This window comes from Anneissia japonica, unplaced genomic scaffold (assembly GCF_011630105.1).
Source record: "Anneissia japonica isolate Jap-2015-1 unplaced genomic scaffold, ASM1163010v1 scaffold6788_len1366326_cov149, whole genome shotgun sequence".
Taxonomy (NCBI): Eukaryota; Metazoa; Echinodermata; class Crinoidea; order Comatulida; family Comatulidae; genus Anneissia; species Anneissia japonica.
The window spans coordinates 327,395-338,533 of record NW_022692324.1 but is presented as its reverse complement, the minus strand read 5'-3'; the positions used below and the strand labels follow the sequence as shown (position 1 = coordinate 338,533).

The window sequence follows — 11,139 nt, the reverse complement described above, 5'->3', positions numbered from 1 at the left end:
CCATTTAAAAAAAAATTTTATTTTGAGGTCATGCAACCTCTTTTAAAGTACATGACAATACAAATATTATCATAATGATCAGCATGCTACATTCGTCATGCTCTTGAAATATCCTGTTAAATAATAAAAATATATTGTTATTTGGAAACTATGTTGAAATTCAACATTCAAGAAGTATTTATTTGTGTCCTTTCGGAAAATCAGATGGTACCATACATCGCAGTAGTAGTGCAATTAGAACACACACAAGAACAAAAATAGAATTAAATTTAAAATTTGCATCTAGCTAAAATTACTTTTGGTTGTTAAGTATTCTAATGGATAGCGGTACAAATGAGTAGCTGTTTTACAGGATTGTGATTTTAACCTTTTACCAGAACCTTCAATATCACAAGCGCGTTGTTTGAGAATATCAAATGGGAAATTATTTTTATTACTTGGGAGTGAATATGTACCTCCAATTTACAACCGTGAACTTCACAATGCTGAATATAAAGCATTGGCTTTGATAAATCATCTCAATTACTTGACAAACACCAAGGTTTTAGAAACTATAATGAACCATATATATTCCATCTGAAAAATAAATTGAGAGGAGGAATGAGGCCCTTCCATAATATTTTTGACTGACATAAACTATTGCAGGGGTTTCCCTAAAGGTTTATTTTAACTAGCCAAGTGGACCAGTAAATTAATATTTTTACTGGTCCTCAATCCCTTTCACTAGCCACTATCTTGCCAACTTCGGAAGGCCCAAATAACATATTTGTGACATGCTATCTAATAAATGCTGCCCATCACCGATGAAGTAACACTGACAGATACAGCAAAATCGTTCTGTTGTCTCAGTATGAAATTATGCCGTGAAATATAAATACAGGAATCTGTTTGTACTGTACGTACAGAGCACTCTTGGGTAGGTAACAATTGACGACTGAAGAAGCCAAAAAAAAAAAAAATAATAATAAATCAAATTAAATTTTAAAAATTATTTAATTAAAAAAAAAATTTAAATTTTTAAATAATTTTGAAAATCAGATAAAAAAATTTATATTAGGATTTTATAAGAAAATCACACCACGCCATGGCTCCAATCTATTCTAAAAGAGACAATGGGCATTAAAAATAGATCCACGCTCTGACACATTTTGGGACCATGTAAAGTATTTCTTACAGATTTTTTGGATGATAAGTTTGGTTGCCAAGTACACATTTTCTTGTCACAAACAAATACAATTCATATAATAGGACTAAACTATTAACTATAAACTGTTTTATCTTATTTAAGATATTTTAGTCTATAGCATTTTGTTTGAATTATAAAAATCTAATGACATGAATAATTTTGCTCACAATTTATCACTGTTTGAAATAGGTAACAAATGTTTTGACACATCTCTTCCTCTCAATCTCACTCTGAATAATACTTTCTTCACACACAAATTGAATTATGACTACAGTATTTAAACATAACTATACACACAAAATACGATATCAATATATAATTTATAGATACAACATTTGAAGCCTATTTGTGAGGCATCAAAGACTAGACTCTGGCAAGAACATTGGATAAGGCTTGATTCATATAGCCTTCTGTTTATTTTTGAAAGGTCATAAAAAATATCAGTTATAAAGCCAAAGTATAGTTTTGGTAAACCATGAAAAATTGTAAAATTCCTAATTGGTGTTATTAATAGAGCTTTATGAGCTCTAACAGCCTTGTGTATTATTTTCTTCAAAACCATCAATTTTTGGTGCAATTAGCAAAAAATGTAAAATCTTGGGATTCCCCAGAGATTTTAACCATAGATTTGTGTACATAGCTCCCTAGTTGGAGGAAAGTTGGGATTCCCGATGGTTTATTTTTACAGGAGAAAGGAAAAAAAATCATATGGATAATATCATCAGAATTCTGCTAAGAATAATGCTAAATAATGCTAAAACGGTCAAAATTCTGCTAAGAAGCAGAATTCTGCTAACTCTGGCAACTATGCTTGTTGTAAACATCGGGACGAGTCGCGCCTCCTAAACTTTGCCTGCTAATTGGTAAATTGTTTTCGTGGGGTTATGTGGCTGGGCAAATGTCCCATGTGCTTAGGTGTGATGACGTCAGATCGCCCGAAAGTTTCAGAGTGCGTGACAGCTTGCTGACAGGAACAAGATTTGTATAAACCGATAAATTTTTAATTAAATATATTTATTAAAACAAATAAGAAACCCTCATGGTTAGAGTCAAATCTAAAAAATCTAACAAATTTAAATTTCATCTGCAAATTTCCTCCATAATTAGCAACATTTTTGAGGAATGAGTGAAGCAATGCATTTGTAATTTACATGTAGACTGATATGAATAACATACCAAACTCCAAATTAAACATCGAGTTCCTTTTTCAATTCAGATTGATTACAATCGATTTTTAGGATTCATAAGGCAATAATGCACTTTATTAAACAATGGAAGGCGTAACTTTAACTTTATCTAACATTTTACTGGTGTGTCGTTTTAATTAACAGATATTATCTCCATGCCAAAAGCTATTGGGACTGTGCTAGCTGTACGAACAGTTCATTCACAGGGTGTTTTGCTAGGCCAAGTTTTTAAATTCTTGACAGCGATGATTATTGCGTTATTTCATCAAGAAATCGTTGTTTATAAACTTTTTGTCCTTTCTGCATTGTGGGATGAGTACATGACATGGATGTTGTAACTTTGCGGTGCTCACACAGAGGGAAATCAACCCTCTGTGTGAGCACCGCTGTAACATGTGACAAGCAGAGGCTGGAGATGGTGACTTCCCTCTGTTCGTCTAGCCATGGATTCCTCCCTGGGGTGGATGTAGAGGGGGTGCAAACGGTGCAGTTGCACCCCCTTAAATAATTGTTGTATTGTATTGTTGAAAGGTATGAGAGTCCAAATACGGACACCTAGACGCAGGCGCAGATCCAGACCTCTTCGCACTGTTCACCAATATAAAGTGATAGCAGTGCCTGGTGGTCTTGCGAATTCCAACTCTTTCTGTCAGAAATGCCACCTACCTAAACCAAAGACAAAAATATGTTGACAAAATTAACTTTTTTAAATAAAATTATTTTAATTATTACTTTTTGATTAATTATTATTTCATTATTTTAACGAATGCTACTCGTTAAAAAAAAAACAAAGTCTTTAATGGAGTTGGTAGTTTAAAACTTATGAACGCACTTTGATACAGTACATCTAAAAAGAAAGTCAAAAATGACCACCGGGCATTGAGAGACTGAAAATGAACGCGGAAAGAAGAGCAACGACGTGAATGGTATGTAAATTTCAAATCACACAGCGTTGGAAGTGTAAAAAGCATTTTTTTTTAAATACTGAGAAAGTAAGATATCTAATAAGCGTACAATACTGCATTAATTGGAAAGTAAAATGTAAAGTTTCCAAGCCTGTGCAGTACATGGGGTGTTACTAGTGTGATAAGGTGTGATTTGATAAGGTCCAAATTTCCTAGACAGTCAAAAATGTACTGAATATAAATTTGTGCTTTTCTGTGATTTAAAAATAAAATTTTCAATTTTTACATTTTAACCAGTAGGCCTAAATCTACACTGTCTGTCGTGAAAAATGCATTTTCTTCAATTTTGAAATTTTGGCTTAGGGGCACCCTGTGGATGTAATCTATCATGGAACGTGATCATATACTCCAAACAATGTTTTGAAATATGAAATTATTATGAGAGTTATGCACTATATCCGACCGTCCACCCACTAAGCATTGAAACGTTCAATCAACCAAACATAGAAGACATTTATGCATAATTAATTGCTTTCCCAACTGGTGGCGGTACAATAAAAATGCATTATTTTTTCTTTTTTTAAGATTAATTTTAGAACCGCATTATTAACAAGATTATTAGGTTAATCATTCCACGTCGGCGCGTTCACTAAAAACATATTTTTTTATTTATTTTTTTTATTGAAATTGGATTTAACATTTACTGATTATAAAAATTGTAGATAATTACTGTTGTCCGATTGTGTGCATTGGATAATTGACGACGAACTCGGGATACGGGCCTCTGTACTATGAATTCAGTGTGTATTCATTCATCAATAGAAGTCTCTCTCAGCATCTAGAAAACAAAACTTTCCGAAGCTAGGAGAACCCCAAAACTACCCCAAACCACCACTACCCTTCCCCCCCAGCCCCACGTCTAAAATAGTCTTCAGGGACGGAACAAGCAAACATTACGTTCTCTTACTATGACCCTGCCCACTAAGGGAACCCATATGTGCGATAGTCAGGGTAAAGCTCGGTTTCCATAAAATCGCTCACTTTGTCGGCGACTGTCGCCGAACAAATTTTCGTTGCTGAAAAATTTTAAGTTATTTTAGACCCAGGTTGGATCATATTCATTCAACATTATTTTGTTTTCCATTTGACAGAACAACCACAAATGTAGGAACTTGACAATACTAAAACCCACCCATCCCTGGATTTACACGTCAGTAATGCATAGAAATAAATAACAAGTTAAAAAATTTGCTGATTTTTTATTTATAAAATCAAAAACACCATGTTTATATGTATGAAAGCAATATACAGCTGAATTCGTTATGTAAATAAAATAAAAAAAGTTTGATTGAGAAGTTGTCAGTATAAAAGCAACATACGGTTGAATTCGTTATGTAAATAAAATTTTAGAACCGCATTATTAACAAGATTATTAGGTTAATCATTCCACGTCAGCGCGTGCACTAAAAACATACTTATTTATTTATTTTTTTTATTGAAATTGAATTGGAACATGTGTATAATGATTGTGATGAACAATCATAATTCTCTGCACTATCTATTAAAGATTTAAAGAATGGACTTCCTTATGTTGTGGTCATAGAAACTGTAATATTTTTAAACAAACAACATTAAAAACAAAATTCCCACATCGGTGCTTGCATAAAATGTATAATTTCCTGAAAACTGACAGAGCGGACTTTCTTATGATTTTGGCCTAAGGAAATATAAATGTATATGGGGTCTGAACTTCGTAGGTGACAAAGGGTTCTTCCTTTGTTGTGGTCATATTAGAATATATCATTAAAGACCATTCAACAAACAACATGAAACATATATCAAACTTTTACTTTCCGCTTCCAAGCATGAATATAACATAATTTTTTAGATATATGATATTTTTATGACAGTCAAGAAAGTACTGATAAATATAAATTGTAGATAATTACTGTTGTCCGGTTGTGTGCATTGGAAAATGTGACGACAAACTCAGGATAGGGGCTTTTGTTGATACTCATATCAGAGGGCCTGTTAATTAACCTTGCACAGGAGTCTGTTGTCACCTGCTACTATGCATCTTTCTCCTCCTTATCATCATCACATCATCAATTATTGTCTATGGTAGTAGAATGGGGGAAAACTTTGATTCATTCATCAATAGAAGTCTCATAATGCAAGTGCATTTCTCAGCATCTAGAAATCAAAACTTTCTGAAGCTTGGAGAACCCCAAAACTACCACAAACCATCCCTTCCCACCAGCCCCACGTCTACAATAGTCTTCAGGGACGGAACAAGCAAACATTACGTTCTCTTACTATGACCCCGTCCACTCAGGGACCCCACATGTGCGATAGTCAGGGTAAAGCTCGGTTTCCATAGAATCACTCACCTTGTCAGCGCAGGTCGCCGACAAATTTTTTTTGCCAATATATTTTAAGTTAATTTAAACCCAGGCTAGATCATATTCATTCAACATTATTTTGTTTACCATTTGACAGAACAACCACAAATGTAGGAACTTGACACAAGTAAAACCAACCCATCCCCAGCTTTTCGCGTTAGTAATGCATAGAAATAAATAACAAGTAAAAAAACTTTTATTTTATTTATAAAATCAAAAACACCATGTTTTATGTATGAAAGCAACATACGGCTGAATTCGTTATGTTAAAATAAAATTTTAGAACCACATTATTAACAAAATTGTTAAGTTAATCATGCCATGTTAGCACGTGTACTGAAAACGTATTTATTTATTTGTTTTTTTTATTGAAATTGGATTGGAACATGTGTATAATGATTGTGATCAGGGATGTCACCACGCTGGTCGGCGGTGGACGGGCCCGTCCAGCACTCAACATTTCCGACCAGGATTTACAGGCTCCCGACCACCACTATTATTTCAACAGTTTACAATTTGTAACAAAATAATTAGTTTACCTAAACACAATAGACAAGCTAAAAGACAATAAGAATACAATAAATGTTTCCGTGGTTACGTTAATTCATGCTGCTATTCATCGCTAACTTAACAGCCTAGGCCTAGGTCCAGTTGAGTCATAGCGAACATCGTGGGCTTGCATGACACGGTTGCTCTGTACACATTCAAAGGTTAAAGTTGAAATCGTGACCATTCAAGTGTTTTATTATGAGATCATGGTCCGGGGCAGGAAGATTATTAAAAATTTACGAAACCTGATTTATGTTTTATTTCTTTACTTTGTTTTCATTTTGTATTTTAAGTTTTTCACTTTTAATTATAATTGATATTTAATGCATGTAAATGGACAAAAAATAAATAAATGAGTGCACATGAATCAGTGACATACACATTCATCGTGGTAATCGTCAAACATGTGAAATTACGGCAAACAATGCGGCTGGTTGGTGGTACCCTAACCCCTGGGAAAACGCGGAATGATCGCCGACCGGCACTTCAAAAAGCTGGTGACATCCCTGATTGTGATAAACAATCATAATTCTCTGTAGTATCTATTAAACATTTAAAGAATGGACATCCTTATGTTGTGGTCATATACACTGTAATAATTTAAAAGACGACGATTTAACAAACAACATAAAACAAAATTCCCACGTTGGTGTATCTATAAAATGTATAATTTCCTGAAAATGGATAAAGAGACTTTCTTATGATTTAAGCTAAGGAAATATAAACGTATATGGGTTGGAACTTTGTAGGTGACAAAGTATTTTTCCTTATGTTGTGGTCATATTAGAATGTAACATTAAAGACCATTCAGAAAGCAACATGTGACATATCAAACTCTTACGTTAAACTTTCCACTTCCGAGCATGCATAATGTAAATTTTTTAGATATATAATATTTTCATGACAGTCGAGAAATTACTGATTATATAAATTGTAGATAATTACTGTTGTCCGATTGTGTTCATTATCATCATCACATTATTAATTGTCCATGGTAAAATAGGGGGAAACTATAAATTCAGTGTGTATTCATTCATCAATATAAGTCCCGGAATGCACTTAGGTGCATTTCTCAGCATCTAGAAAAGCTAAGAGAATCCCAAAACTACCGCAAACCACCCCTCTCCCCCGCCAGCCCCACGTCTAAAATAGTTTTCCAGCGATGGAACAAGCAAACATTACTCAGGGACCTCATATGTGCGATAGTCAGGGTAAAGCTCGGTTTCCATAGAATCGCTCGCCTTATCGGCGACAGTCGCCAACAATTGTCAGGAAAGGTTGAACCTGGTTCAACTTTTCCGATTGTGTTGCAGACGCAGACGAATCAGGGTACATTGCTAGCTGCCCTGCGCAATCTGGAAAGCACCCCGATTCGTCTGTGAACAACAACTGTCGCCGATAGGGCCAACGATTATATGGAAACCAAGCTAGAACTATAGATCTGCGACTGAGAGGTCCCTATTGTCAAAATTGTCTATTCCCTCAGACCCAACCATGGTGGTGGCAGTGAGGTGGACCCTCACACACCCGCTACCGCCAAATCCTGCATCCGCCCATCCTTCATGATCTAGCCAGTGCGTGATGTTCATCTGTTCACCTTGAAAGACTGAGCCCAAGACCTTGAAATACCAAAGCCTGACAAATATCATGACATTAAACAGAAAATAGCGATCTTGTTGACATATCTGTGTGAAATATTTTGTAAAGACATCGTGTGAATGAGTAAATAAAACCTTAGATATTTTGGAAGAATTTTATTGAAATTTTAACTGGTCACACAGACTTGTTATTGGGATAATTAACACGTCCGCCATGCATTTTACTAGCAATTCGCCGGCGGACCAGCGTTATTTCAAACCTTGTATTGTAGAATTACGTGTTCAGTGGCGGATTCAAAATAAAGTTTTCAAAATTAAATAAATTGGAGTAAAAAAGAAATTATAATAAATTAAAAATCTAAACGTGCCATAATCATAAATTTTCTTAAATAAGCCACAAACATGATGGGGCTTGGTGGTATACACCTTCCAGTCAAAGTCTCTCCTTGGGCCCCTTCTATTTCGTGTTGATGCTGACATTATATTTGGTTCTTTGCTGCATGCTTTTTACATCAACTGTATTCTAAAATACTATGATACAAAATGACTGATTTGCATGTTAGATCTATTTAGATGTTCTTTAAAGTTGAAGCATTTGAAGCTTATGAAAGAGTCCGAGTGAAAACCAAATCCTGGACCTGAAGGATTTTTCCTCTTAATAGAAACAACTGCATGCTCTAAAGACTTGGTTTATACAGTACTACCTGTTGCATTAGCCTTAAGCATGAAACAAAATAAATAAATAATATTATGATTGCACATATGCACATATACACCCCACTGTCACAATGGTCCATTTTTTGGGTACTTTTTTCTCAGTTGCTTCTGCTACATCTGCAACTTTCTTGAGCAGCTTAACTCAATCGGCTAAACTGGCGGTAGCCACTGTGTGTGCGCTGAACCATGGAGATTTCTAGGTTCCTGGTTCAATTTCCATCGATGCCTACCTTGTGTTTCAGCTGGAGGGCTGAAATGCAAGTTACGATAACGCACCGTCTTTTGGATGAGATGTTTAAGCTGTTGGTCTGTGTGTATTGAAACATGATCTCTAGAAAAATGCATTTGTGGAGTAAAAGACTGTATGAAATGACACCTAGAAATACTTTAATTTTCTATATGACTCTTCACTTTACTTTGGACAGAAAGAAAATAAATAGACAACGATAAGCAGATTCAAGACGGAGCTCGATAAGCAGATTCAAGACGGAGCTCAGCCAGCCTGTGTTGATTTTTGTGTTATATTATGATTTTTTTTTTTTTTGACTTTGTTCGCTTGTAGAACACCTTTTAGGAATATCGTTTGGATTGCAATTTCAAGGAGTTGATCCTTTGTAAGATATTCAATAATTCCCTTGGATAAAACTTGATGGAATAACTTTCCAATACAGCAAATTAACGAGATCTTGGTAAAATTTTATGGATCAATCATACCTACTGATTTATGAATTAAAGGGTATGTTGCTCTTTGAGCACTCGGATGGATTATCCACAAACGTCATAATAACTTAGTTGCATTTCAAGCTCGAAAAAACTATTTTTATAGACACCCACAAACAAATAAAAAGGTTTCACTGGTAGAAATATCCATTCTCTTTCCTTACAATCCTTTAAAAATCTCAATTAAGTTTACCCATTTGCCTTTTTTTTTCTGTTTCTTATATAATTTATATTATTTTTTCTTTCAATTTTGTTTTTGTATTTAATGTGGTTTAAGACCATACCCTGTATCTCAAGGAAGAACAGTGTACTAATACTGACTGAGTATCCAATATAAAGAATGATTTCTATCTACGGTATCTCTCTATCTAACACAATATAAACAAATAGATAATAATGATGCCAGTGCTCGAACACCAAAACATGCAACAGTAGACATCTTAAAGATTACCCTATGTTCAGACACTGCTTCAGTGAATGCGTTACTTATCAAGCAACAGTGTCAACCAATAATAATCCGAACCAGTCTTAAGTAGGGCTAACAATTTTTCAAATTGGCTTTTTATGATAAGATACATAAAATCAAGTAAATCGTTCATCTGCTTCAGCAGTGGTAAGCAGAATGAATGTCAGTATTGCAATCCTTATCTAATATTTGTGTATTCAGAACTTCCCGAGAAATCATACACAATGTGTAAGAATTTAAAATACTTTCTCTAACACTATCATTTCAGAAACTTGATCCCAACAAGGATTCACGTTATCTCCTTTATATATTTATTTTATATACCAGCGACCTCAGAAATCCATCCGATTCTCGTCATTTTGTAAAGTTTGGTGACAACATGGGCATATCAGGAATAGTTGTGAACAATTATGACAGCATTTACATTATACATGATGTCAGAAACCTTGATTTATTGATGTGATTAATGCAATGATAATAAGACTAGGAAACAATATTTTTTAAACTACAACAAGACAGAAAAGAAAATCCAGTTGTAAACCAAAAAAAATCAATGATGTTAGGAATTCCTGAATCTGCTGGACTAGCCCACAATACATCTGTAATGCTTATTTGTGTTTAATCATCTAAACATATTCAACAGCATTTATATTTACATTTATTACATCGTAATTACAGTATATTCAATCTGTCCTAAGTTTAAGCCTAGTGTTTTGGGTTATGTAAATTTTGTCAAAGTATTACAGCATTAATATGTAATGTCAAATTTTGTGGGAGTAGGCCTATTGATTATGATGAGATTTGCTTACTAAATAGGCCTACTACATGTTTTAAGCCCGATAGCAACTGGTTTGCCGCCCCCAATGTTCAGTGCCATCCATGATTACTAGGTCTGGAAGGCTGTGCTTCCTTTGAACTCTGTCCAGTCAAACTTTTTGAAGGGTTAAATACTCAAGCATCCTGTCATCAATAGTATAAAAGTTTAATATAATCTTACTATTTTAGTTGTAAAGATGTACTGTTGAACAAGTATAAATTCAATAATATATTCAAATTCCTACTAAATTATTATTTTATAAATACAAAACCAAATATTAATGTCAACTAAACTGACAGCATTATAAACGATAAATCATAATTAACGTCATTATTACTAAGATTCATTCAAGCACAAATTACACAACAGACAGGCAAGGTGTGGACCGCAGGCCGCATGCGGCCCAACATCAATTTTTTTGCGGTCCGCGAATATGAAATAAAAACCCTGTATGTGCGGCCCGCCAAGCAACATTGGCTAGAAAACACCTTGCTTTTTACGGCGTGACACCGATCATAATGTAAAAAGTAATATTAAAACCAGAGCCTTGCAGGCGTCAACGTTCCTATGCATGATACATGACTTAAAAAGT

The 11,139-nt window shown here is 34.4% G+C and overlaps 1 long non-coding RNA gene across 1 annotated transcript in view; it reads right to left on the bottom strand.

Annotated features, from left to right (window-relative positions):
* Window positions 1-628: 628 nt before the first annotated feature.
* The window catches only part of LOC117100217, a 31,866-nt gene continuing 21,355 nt past the window's right edge, over window positions 629-11,139 (bottom strand). Inside the window, exon 4 of the long non-coding RNA XR_004444100.1 lies at window positions 629-3,039. This is a non-coding gene — a long non-coding RNA (uncharacterized LOC117100217). The remainder of the gene's footprint in view (window positions 3,040-11,139) is intronic.